This window comes from Dermacentor andersoni, chromosome 3, assembly GCF_023375885.2.
Source record: "Dermacentor andersoni chromosome 3, qqDerAnde1_hic_scaffold, whole genome shotgun sequence".
In the NCBI taxonomy this organism is placed as follows: domain Eukaryota; kingdom Metazoa; phylum Arthropoda; class Arachnida; order Ixodida; family Ixodidae; genus Dermacentor; species Dermacentor andersoni.
Genome location: NC_092816.1, coordinates 141167319 through 141179990, shown reverse-complemented (window position 1 = coordinate 141179990; position 12672 = coordinate 141167319). Strand labels below are relative to the sequence as shown.

Genomic DNA, 12672 nt, shown 5'->3' with positions numbered 1-12672 from the left:
GTCGAAATTTCCGGCGAAGACGACGACGTCATCCAAGTATACGAGACAGGTCAGCCACTTCGATCCTGCTAAAACCGTGTCCATCACGCGTTGGAACGTTGCAGGCGCCGAGCACAGTCCAAATGGCATAACCTTGAACTCGTAGAGGCCGTCTGGGGTGATGAAGGCGGTCTTTTCGCGATCTCTTTCGTCGACTTCTATTTGCCAATAGCCTGACTTGAGGTCCATCGACGAGAAGTATTTAGCGTTGCAAAGCCGATCCAATGCGTCGTCTATCCGTGGAAGGGGGTATACGTCCTTCTTCGTGATCTTGTTCAGACGACCATAATCGACTCAGAAACGTAGGGTTCCGCCTTTTTTCTTCACCAGGACAGCAGGGGATGCCCACGGGCTTTTCGACGGCTGGATGATGTCGTGGCGCAGCATTTCGTCGACTTGTTTTCTTATAGCTTCACGTTCTCGCGGCGAAACTCGGTAAAGGCTCTGTCGGAGTGGTCGAGCGCACTCCTCGGTGATTATGCGATGCTTGGCGACTGGTGTTTGTCGAATCCTCGATGACATCGAAAAGCAGCCTTTGTACCGTCGGAGCAGACATCTGAGCTGCTGTTGCTTAATCACGGGGAAACTTGGAAATAATGTCGTAGTCTGGTTCGGGAACCATGGTTGTCGGGGTAGATGCGGCGGAATCTGAGAGGACAAACGCGTTGCTGGTTTCCAGAATTTCCTCGATGTACGCGATCGTCGTGCCCTTGTTGATGTGCTTGAACTCCCGGCTGAAGTTTGTCAGCAAGATTTCAGTTTTCCCTCTATGCAGTCGAGCGATCCCTCTTGCGACGCAAATTGCACGGTCTAGCAGTAGACGTTGATCGCCTTCGATGACGCCTTCTACGTCAGCGGGTGTTTCGGTGCTGACCGAAATAACAATGCTGGAGCGAGGCGGGATGCTCACTTGATCTTCGAGCACACTCAAGGCGTGGTGACTACGAGGGCTCTCCGGCGGCATCGCTTGATCTTCAGACAGCGTTGACGATTTTGACTTCAGGTCGATGATTTCGCCGTGTTGGTCCAGGAAGTACATACCGAGAATGACGTCTCGTGAACACTGTTGGAGGATAACGAAGGTGGCAGGGTAAGTCCGGTCATGAATGGTTATTCTTGCCGTGCAGATTCCTGTCGGCGGGATGAGGTGTCCTCCAGCGGTCAGAATTTGAGGGCTTTCCAATGCGGTCTTAACTTTCTTCAACTGGGCGGCGATGTGTCCACTCATTACGGAGTAATCAGCCCCTGTGTCCACTAAGGCGGTAACTGCGTGGCCGTCCAGAAGCACCTCGAGGTCGGTGATTCTTTGTCTGGCGTCGCAGCTAGGTCTTGGCGTCGGATCACGGCTGCGTCGCGTTGACCTGTGGCTGGTATGTGACGTCGTCAGGTCGTCTTTCGTCGTCGCATTCTTTCTTTCCAGACTTCATCGGGACGGCGGCGTGTCGTTATGTCGTCGAGGTAGTTTCTTCGGCGTCTTCGTCGGCGGCGGAGGGTCTTCGTCAGTTCGACGGACAGCAACCGCACCTCCATCGGTTGCTGCTTTTAGTTTTCCGGATATGGGCTCGCTGACCGGCCCCGGGCTGGGCCAGTGAATGGTCGGCGCTGCGGCGACAGGTAGCCGCCTGGTGATGGCGAACGCGACGGTCGTCGAGAGCTCCACTGAGTAGCCGCGAGGTAGTCAGCGATATCGCGAGGGCGTTCACCTTGCGGTGGGCGCGGAGCGTTGACGGCGAAACCTCGCAGTCCCATCTCCCGGTATGGACATCGTCGGTAGACGTGACCCGCTTCTCCGCAGTGGTAGCACAGCGGGCGGTGGTCAGGAGCGCGCCATACGTCTGTCTTCCTCGGGTAGCTGCACTGGGCGACGGGTGGGCGTGCTGGCGGCGGGGGTGGTCGACGGAATTGCGGTGTTACAGCGCCCTGTCGCGGTCGCGGAGGAGGACCTTGACGGCGTGCGACGGCGGCGTAGGTCATCGCTTCTGGCTGGGGTTGCGGTAATTGAGGTTGCACCTCTGGAACCCCTAGCGACCGCTGAACCTCATCTTTGACGATGTCAGCGATCGAGGCCACTTGAGGCTGCGACGACGGGATGAGCTTCTGGAGCTCCTCTCGTACGACTGCCCTGATAGCCTCGCGGACGTCGTCGGAGGCCAGCGATTGAACGCCGGCATAGTTTGTAGAGTCGGTGCGGCGGTCGAATTGCCGGTTTCGCATCTCGAGTGTCTTCTCGATGCTAGTCGCACCCGCCGTGGTTGCTCAGTGGCTATGGTGTTAGGCTGCTGAGCACGAGGTCGCGGGATCGAATCCCCGCTACGGCGGCCGCATTTCGATGGGGGCGAAATGCGAAAACACCCGTGTACTTAGATTTAGGTGCACGTTAAAGAACCCCAGGTAGTCGAAATTTCCGGAGTCCCCCACTACGGCGTGCCTCATAATCAGAAAGTGGTTTTGGCACGTAAAACCCCATACTTTCGATGCTAGTGGCCTCGCGAAGAAACTCGTCGACGGTCTTCGGTGGGCTTTGTACCATACCGGCGAAAAGTTCCTCCTTTACACCACGCATCAGTAGCCGGACTTTCTTTTCCTCAGGCATTTTCGAGTCGGCTTCGCGGAATAGGCTGCTCATTTCTTCCGTAAAGATGGCAACGTTCTCGTTTGGTAGCTGCACTCGGGCGTTCAGTATAGCTTCAGCCCTTTCCTTGCGCACGACGCTTGTAAAGGTGCGCAGGAAGCCGCTACGGAACAGGTCCCACGTTGTCAAGGTCGATTCCCTGTTCTCAAACCAAGTTCTGGCGGCGTCTTCTAAGGCGAAGTAGACATGCCGCAACTTGTCGTCGGAGTCCCAGTTGTTTTTGGCGTCCTCTTTCCTATGGATTATGATTATGTTAGTGTTCTTCCAAGATTCCGGTACGCTCGAAGTCATGAGTCATTGCCTATACAGAGGGGCAAGTTTTTCTAGAACAATCTGCCCACCATCCTTCAACAAATCTGCTGTTACCTGATCCTCCCCTCCTCCTCCTCCCTACCTGATCCTCCTTGATCCTCCACAATGCCACTTGTGGGTGGCTTATCCAGTGCCGCGATCCCTTCTCACACCTGCGTATCAGAGAGAGATTTTGTCCAGAATACTGCCGCCGTTGGCGCTGGCGCCCTGCGCTCCCTATCGCACTTTACCTTGAGTTATGCAGGAGCAACAAGTCCAAGAAACCCTTTTCTTGACCAGAGAGCACCAAGCTTGTCCAGAGAGCAGCGAGAGGTAGTACAGCCGATCGACCACCGAAACAAGGTTTCGCTCTCTCGTCGTCGTTCTCTGTCTCATAGCCACAGCCACAGTGCTCCTTATATATATATATATATATATATATATATATATATATATATATATATATATATATATATATATATGTGTGTGTGTGGTAATTAATATATATATCTAATGTGGTAATTTAACGTTCGCCACATGGCGCACCAGTGCACCTACTATCCAGATAAAAACGCAGGGTGGCCACTGACGGTTGAACGGCGCTCACCCCACCATAACCTGGAAACCTGAGCAAATTATGAAAACGAATGCACCACGACAATGCATTGAGAGGAGCAGTTCATTAGAAGTTTCCGACGAGTCAAATCACCACCCATCCCTTAACACTTATCCAACCGTCAAGACAGCGTGTAAACCGGCGGTTGCAGTGTTCCACGCAAAGCCTTCACACCTCCCTTTACCTGGCAGCCTGATGAACGAACTAGGTCTCACTGGTTGATTTCTTTCCTCAGATTCCAAACCAGTTTCTTCGTTGCTGGAGTTATTTCTGGTTTTTACGAACATGGGCGTGGTACGATGGAGATTTGCTGCTGGACAGCCTTCACATTCCCTACTCGACTCACCTAGGGAAGAAGACGGTATTAAATGCAGGTTTTCGAGAGGGAGGGCATAAGTTCCTGATGTGAACTTGGACGTTTAACGTGCTCCTGCATGAAATAGGCTTCCGTAACTGGCGCCGTGTAACTGAGCTAGTAAACCCTGTTTCCATCACCTTCTACAACCTGACGTAGTAGTGGATGGGCTTGGTGGATACCATGCCAAGAACGCCATCTTAGGCGCCACAGCAGTCGTTTACCTCATCTCTACCGAAGAATAAGCTCCATTGCTCCAGCATCTATACCATGTGCCGGCCGCTGAAGGTCATGTCATCAAGCAACAGGTTGACTACATGCTGGAATGTGGCATCCATATTTGTACCCTCTAACAGTGCCTCAGCTTCTCCGGGTGTGACCGTTAAGAAACAGACAGCTCCATCATTTTCTGCGTCAATTATTGGCGTCTCAACAGAGTAACGCGCAAGGCTGTTTATCCTCTCCTAAACAATGACGATGTCTTAGACTGCCAGCATACAGCAGAAATATTTTCTTCGGTGAATGCGCGCACCCAGTACTCACAGGTGTCGATGGTAGAGGCCGTTTGTCCACAAATGCCCTTTCTACCGTAGCCTAAAGGGTTAAATGAAATCACCGTCACACTCTTCGGCTAATGCAACGCACCCGTCACTTTAGAATGAATAATGAATACCCTTCCCGTATTCTGAAATAGAATATGGGATTTTGCTACTTTCGTTTTTCACTTGACATTGTCGTCTTCACTACCTCTTTGCAACCGACTTTAGCCCTCTCGAGCAAGTTCTTGTGTGTCTGTCTACCACAGGTTTGCAAATGCATGTTAAAAAATGCCACTTCGGCACTCGCAAGAAAATATTTCTTGATCACGTGGTTTGAACGGACAGGCGGATTCTATACAACTTAGTGCCATCTGTGCGCTTCCAAAAATCACTACCCCGGCAGAGTTTTTCATTTTTATAGGCCTATGCTCATGTTTGCAAAGCTTCGTTTTCAATTTCACTTGCTTCATCGCCCCGTTGACTAAGCTTCGCTGCAGTTCGGAGCTGTCGGCCTGGTCTCTGGTATGCTGCACTGTACCACCCGCTCACCTTACCTCCAATAGTGCAACATTTAAATCAGTCAGCACCATCTGAGATCCACGCAGACGCCAGTAGCGTAGGGCTATGTGCTATTGTTGCCCATCGCAAAAATCGCTTTGAAGAGTACGCTGCGGCGTGTATCAGGTTGCACCCTTACCAAAGATGAGGCGAACTACTTCGTTATTGAAAAAGAATGTGGGGCCATCATTTGTGTGATCGGAAAATTCTTGCCTAACCTGTATGGGCATCCTTTCGAAATGGTGAGATAACTTCGTACGTTACGTTAGTTATCTTTACTAAAAGGTACAAGCAGTCGACTCGCTCATCGGGCAATATGCCTACAAGAAATGCAAATCCGCGACGTTCATTGCTTGTGCTAGGAGCATTCAGACACAGACTAGTTACCCCGTTCATTAGTGCCTTTTGAGCGTGTCTGCTTGTCTATTTCCCGCTGTAGTGCCTCCACCCTCAATATCGTCGATATGGCACCGGTGCCGTACAAGGATTCATCGGTCCTTTTGCTTCCCGACCTCATTTCTAACCGGACGCCAGCTCTCGCTTCTAGGAGGCTTCGGCGACAAGAAAACCACTTAACCGTTCCGCATCCACTGCTTTACCGTAAATGGCTGCTTGTTATTCGCCGACGCACCCGCTAAGACATTTGCGCTACTTAGCATGATGATTCACAATGCGACCACTTTGGTAGGTTAGAGACATACTTTCGAAACCAGCATTGGTACGACTAGCGCTGAATTCACCGTTTCGTTAGCGAGTACACCCCGTCATGCCCCAAGTGCCAATAACGCGAAAGTCCCCGACACTATGCCGCCAGTCCATTGAAGCCATTGCAGTGTCCACCCAGAGCATTCGACCACTTTGGCATTGACCTTTACTGTCGCATTCCTAGAACCACAAACGGCAACTGCTGGGTATTTTTGTCATTGATCACCTTACACGGTACGTTGAAACTTCGTTGTTGTCATCTGCCAGAGCAAGACACGTTGCCAGTTTTATCCTTAATAACGTAATCTTACACCATGGAGCACTTCAAGAATTACTTAGTGATCGCGGCGGTGTTTTAAGGCGAAAGCCCTAAAGGTCAACAGCAACAACATTTCACTTGGGCTTAACTGGCTATAAATGCGGAGCGTATACACTTAAGGTATTCTTGGAACAGCCACATGGCAAGTAGTTGCCTAATTTTGTTATTATCAGCTACCAAGTAGCGTCTATGTAGACGACGCGGGCACCTGGCGGCAAAGCGGCAGCGATGGAGATATGGCGAACATTGAAGAACCGTACGCAACTTTTGATCTCTCAGTTGCACGATTTTGCGCCTATAAAAATGCATAGGCAGCCAGTCGCATTGCTCGCTCATCATTTACGAGTTGACGGGCGTCTCTTGGTGCGTGTTCTCCCTGTTGCGCTAGTGCTTTACGTTGACAATGCCAATGAGTTGCGTGAGCACGGGGTGCTCGAATACGTACTCTAGCACAACGAATGGCTGTGCAGTTGACAACGCTCAGTGCTTTAAGGCCGAACACGTCTGTTCTGTCCCAGCTTTCAGAGCGAAAGCGTGCACCTTCACGCGGCAGGCAAGCGCGAAGCGGACCAGCCGAAAATCCCTCAACAAAAATGAAAAGCAGTGCCACCCTTCCAACATTGCTTCCGTCATCCTCTCCTGCACTCTCGCGCGCGTGCACTCACGCGCTTTTTTCTTGCACGTTTATTTGCTTCCCCCGCCATCGTGGTGCCAAACATTGCGCATGGCATAAAGATGTACGTTTCGCGCCTCCTTTGTGCTTTTGTAACGTAGTTGCTTGTTCGCGATGCCGCGTTGCTATGTCTTCGGGTGCGCCGCAAGTGAAATGGACGGCAAGTGACTGTTCCGTGTTCCATGTGCGACACGAGACACGGCATGGAGGAAGGTCTGGCTTTAAAGAATCAGCCGGGCTTATTTGAACCCAAGGCGATGGTCCGGCCTGTGTGAGGTAAGCTAGTGAATCTTCGCTCATCACTAATCTCATATGCTGCCACATGTTGTATGCGGCTTCGTTAGCTTTTCACTCTCCTAAGTGCCGTATGCTACGCTATGGAGCAGCGGCGGTACCTAGGCAAATAGTTGCGCCGATGACGTTCCGATCATAATAAGCCGTTATCGCTCTCAAGAGCGTTATTCATCGGCGTCGAATCGTTATGAACCATGATCAAGCGTACTCAGGCAGCGGTACCGCTTCGGGGACGGTACCTTGAAAGCGATTTGCAATGCCCACAAAGAGTGCCGACTGCTGAATAGCTTCGCGCTATGTGTTCTCGCCGCTTACTCAGGGTTGGAGAAGCGCAGGGATTGCAGAGGGCGTCTTTGGAGAACGTCTGCTAGTTCAACACAGCGTAGGGGGAGCCATGATCGACGGAACATAGAACGAACGCCATCGCAAGAGGAGAGAGGTGGCGTGGTGCTACATTTATTTTAATTAGGGGCTTTGGACCAGCCAACTAGCACAAAGCACGAAACTACAGTCGAAGAAGCTGCACAAGCTACATTTCAACAGCGCAGTCACTGACCCATCAATATTTGCTTGGCAAACGCTTTCCCGGGTCGATTATAAGTACTATATGCCGTGATGCCGCAAGAAAATTGAAGGAAACTTTCAAAGGTAAATTGCACTCAAGGGGGATATTTTCGAGCGATGCTTTGCCGTGGTGCACTGGGGAAGAGGATGGGGCGAGTTGGTGCTGCATTCGAAAACTGGTGCAGCGCGACATATAAAGGAAGACACAAGCCAAACCAGCCAGATAAAAGAAGAGAGCGCTGCCTTCCAACTGGCTTATTGGAAAATTGCACTCAATATATAGCTACAAGAAAGCATCACGAAATGCCGTCACAATACTTCACAAAACGTCCCACCATCATGAGTCACAGGGCGCGCAATTCTGTCATGCACGGCTAAACTGATCTAGAAATCTTACTTCGGGTGAAGATAGGCACAAAGATGGCGCGCTAACACACGCGCTGCCAGCCCTTGCTATGACATCAGGGGCGCTATAACGTAAGACTATTCCAAACTTTTCCAATTCTGCAAACAGCCCTGCGCGATTGCTGAAAAACGTTTTTGGACCACCCCCACTTCACCTGTTTCTCACGCGACGTCACGAAAATCGCGACAGCCCCCCATCTGCTATGACATGTACGCACTGATTGCATGTTTTCACCGAACAAAATAATAATAGTTATTTCTGATTCGACCCCATTTCGCCATTAGCCCTCGGCTATTGGTCAAAAGTTTTCCGGCTGCACCGACTTCCCCTGCTTTCACGCGACGTCACAAAACCGCAAAAACTCACCGCATCAAAGTGACGTGTACGCGTTAAAGATGCATTAATACGCCGAACAAAACGGAATTTCCTTTTAAATAGCCGCAGGCTGCCCCGTTCCGAAAGGAATAATTGGTGGCTGCCACCGATTGATCAGGAACTGGCTACTCGCTCCTGCCGGAGAGCATGGGTTTATTTGCGTGTAATAAAACTTTCTGCGTGGCCGTTAACGTTTTCTAGCACTTTCAACACGTTTGCGACCTCGTTCTGCCAACTCTTCTTTGCTGAGGATCCGTTTTAACCTCATTCTTAAGCTTTCGTTGCATGCCGCAGCGATTTTCGAACAGCCACAGCAAGCTAAGCAACGGAAAGCAAACCAATCGCAGACGCCCGCACCACCCTTTTCAACCGGTTATCGACTTTCAATGCAGTGGCTCGGCCCCATGGAATTCCTCTCCACTTGAGCGTGCTCCTCGCCTCTTGTGAGCCAATTAGATAAGACTAGATAAGCTCAGTGTAGGCAATGTTATTCGTTTTTCAAGCAAAGAAAAGTGACCTCCTATGAACGAGAAGAACGTTTGAATGGTCTGCTGAGACAACCCTGCGGGTGATCGCCCGATGCTTGCGTAGTCGGTTACGCATATTTGACGTCAGGTGATTCGAATAAAAACACATTGGAATAGTTTTACCTTATAGGGCCCCAGCTTCAATAATCTCCCTCTAAAACAGTGATCGGTACTTTTTAGCACTATCCGCCGATAAAAATTCGGCGATAAAATTCCAGGAAACGCAAAAGTCGGCGCCTGGACACTGGATGTCGCAGGTAAAGCGATCCCGGCTTGCGACTGCTCGAAAACTTCGAGCGTCAAGCCCGCCGAGACAACAGAGTAGCAAAACCTAGAAACAACTTAGACAAGTCTACCAGAACCTCGCAAAACCTAGACACGACTTAGCCAAGCCTACCAACAACTTAGCAAAGCCTAGCATAGCCTCACAACACATACACACAACTTAGGCAAGCAAAGTAAAAGCTAGGTGGTCACAAGCTCCGCTGTTCACTCCAGCCTTACACGACTAGCGCAAGCTGCGAAAGTTTTTTTGTCTTCTTGAGAGTACGACACGTCTGTTTCACCAGTAACGGGCCCCAAATGAATGTGCAGCCAATCTATCTGGAGCAGAAACGGGCCTTAGCCCATGCTTGAGTAATTGGCGACAGGAATTGGAGTCAAAGTCAAATAGGTAGTTTTGATACTATACTACCCCTTCCAATAATTTGCTGGAGATTATTTTATGTACTTAACCGTTTCAATTCTACTAGCAACTGGCCACGGTAGCCCCGAAGTAGCAGCGTTACGCTGCTTGATATGCTGTCGCGGGTGCGACCCCAGCCGCAGGGACCGCATTCCGATGGGGCCGGTATAAAAAACGATGTCGCACCGTGCATCGGCTGTACAACAGAAAGAAACAGGTGGTGAAAATGACTCCAGATTTTCTACTACAACGTCGCTCTTATTAAACGTCAATTTTCGCGCGTAAGGCCCCAGCATTTAATTGATTTTCATATTTGCAACTTGGTCTTGCAACGCAACTTGAAGAGCATCTCCAACCGCCTTCCTTCTCCCCTTCCCCTTTAATTTTTTCAAGAAAGATGGTAGGCCACCCTAATCTTTGGTTTAGGTGCCTCTTAGTGGCACTCGCACCTCGGCGTTGGTGCTCCTCACGTTAATCGAGCGAACGTTTTTCTCCTGGCATATGCGAGCGCGGAGCGAGGGACGACGAGGAGGATGCGCAGCACGCGCCACCTGGCGGGGCGTAGCCCACTAGCGAGCGGCGCACCCCCCGAGACGCAACTTACGCACTCTCTCCGGTGATGACGTCAGAGCATGTAACGACAGCGTCCGCGCAGCTGTTGCAAGCAAGCGAGCACGCAGGTGAGCGCCGGTAGGGAAGCGAGAAAGGAGCAAGTGACGTCGCATCCACTGTGCTAGGTGGATGTTCAATTTATACCCGGCAACTGTTCTCCTTTAATTACCCGGTTAAATATCAGGCCTCCATCTTATGCGTGACGTCATTAGTGAAGTCTTTACTACTGCTTTCTCCTTGCGGGTTTCCAGAACTTTCGCCAAAGTCATGCTCATATGACATATAGCGCTAGCCTTTTCTCCTTCCCCTCAAGAACCACTTCTCTCTCTAAAGTCTACGATTCTGTGCTTTAGTCTGCAGTAATTAGTATTTCTAATTAATTCTAATTATTCTAAATAGTTCACCAACTCAACTAGTACGTAAACTAATGAGCTTATATCATATTTATAATGACACCCACGAACCTTGTACTGTGCTTTTCGTTTCAAATTTTTTTCTGTTTTAATTTTAATCTCGACCCTGGTCTTCTCAGGACGTGAACCAAAGTGCTGCGCAAGGAACAAGAGTGTCAATCGATGCTCGTGCCCCTAAATATAATTCGCAGTTCCTCCTGAAAGGCGAGCACCGATTGCGACAGTAAATTAGTAGATAGCTGTACGAAGTTAGCATAGTGATTTTATCGGCCGTATAAGCTTGTAAACATTCGCTTAATAACTAAATTAACAGTGATAGATTGCGTAAGCGTTACTCAACGAGGACGTAGAAAGAGACACACAGGGACAGCGCTGCCTTTGAGTGTCTGCTTCTTTCTACGTCTTTGTTCAGTCACGCTCACACATTCTATCGTGGATTCTACAACTAGCCCGTCAAGGTGTTTTAACAAAATTAATCATCATGGTGTCACGCGCGCATAGGTAAACATGAATACACATCGCTCGATGACAGCGGAAACTGTCTGTGAAAACTCTAGACTTAGGAATCGCGGCAGCAACCGCGAGCCAATTGACCTCCGTGCATATGTCGCTTCAACGCGGACGAAACGTCGAAAGCTCAGCGCATACGAAACTACCGGCACTATGCACATTATGCAAACATTCCAGATGACTTTGAAGATGAGGCCCGCACGGGCATGCACTTTAGCCAAGTCGCAGACCGCTTTCAAGACACACAAGCGCCGCAACGCGTTCCTACGAGGTCGGCCAAAGGCGTCAACTACGGTGTACGCGAATCGCGTGGCCAACGCCATAGTAGGCGCCGCGGTTGTCTCCACTCTGTACGGAGCGGCAGGCGAGGAGTACATCGAAGCACCGTAGCAGCCGCCGGAGAAAAACGTCCCTCTTGCCTCGCGTCACTGCCTTGCCTCGCGCGCAACAGGATAAGGCGCGCATCCGGGCCGCGTTCCTCGCTCGCGCACGCGAGACTGAACCGCATTCGGCGGCTCACCGTTACATACTTTCACTCACACGGAACCTCACGCTGGCAGCAGAAATTCGCCTGGGGTGTCCATATAATTGCTATCACAGTAAATTGTTTTTCTTTGCTTACTTTCGTCCATACCTTTTTTCGTGGTCATGCACCGATGCGCAATGCTCCAGCAAACAGTGTCACACTGCAGATCCTTCGTAGCAGCAGCAAACAGCTACATGGCTACATGTGCGTGGGTAGCCTTACCAGGCGATACGCGAGGCCCAGCTTTGATTTAGCTTTTTTCCCCATTTCTGCAATAGCTATGAACGCACAGAATATATACTAATGGAAAACGCAGGTAGCGTGTTGATTTTTGTTTTTACGAAGGCAATGCACAATTTGGCCGTCAAACTTCCGCAATTACATGTGTAGTTATCGATTTATGCAATTATTTTGACTAGGTCATTGATCAATGACAACAAAAAAACAAAAGTTCGCTCAAGGTGACCGCGTAAAAAATATCGTGCGTCCTATCGTCGTATCCTGTAGCCCTTTCTTTTCTAAAAAGAACTTGGTTCACGTTAGCTGGAACATCTTGTAGGATTCTATTTTCTGGGGCCTCCCTTATCTAAAGTGTGAGCAATGCTGTTGAGAACGTAGACAAAGCTCTCTTTTTCTCCTTATGTGCAGCTGAGGATGGCGAGGTGGCCTAACAACGAGGACTGGATGACCACAATGACCGTCGCTCTCCTGGTTTGCGCAAAGGCAAGGACAGACAGATGTGGTGGACCAAAGAAAACCCAGCTTCGAGCTGCTATTTTTGGCTCAATAAATGAAATGTGATACATGTGTAGGATTTACAAAGCACGGCTTTTTTTTACTGTATCTTCATTGCAAACACTGCGAGCCGTCGCTCAAGTTGTTAATTAAATTGATCTGCATTTAAATGCGATGGTTATTATTTCTTCTGTCGACGATGCGGCGATGTCGCTCAGATTATGTTTGTCAAGAGAACAATACTAGTATGAGATTTATGCACTAAAAGTACGACCTAAATATAAATACGCTTTCTTCT

The 12672-nt window shown here is 49.8% G+C and overlaps 1 long non-coding RNA gene across 1 annotated transcript in view; it reads left to right on the top strand.

Moving 5' to 3' along the window:
• Nucleotides 1–12461, top strand: part of LOC129383197 (uncharacterized) — a 43868-nt gene extending 31407 nt beyond the window's left edge. Inside the window, exon 2 of the long non-coding RNA XR_011893101.1 lies at nt 12288–12461. This is a non-coding gene — a long non-coding RNA (uncharacterized lncRNA). The remainder of the gene's footprint in view (nt 1–12287) is intronic.
• The last annotated feature ends 211 nt before the right edge of the window (nt 12462–12672 follow it).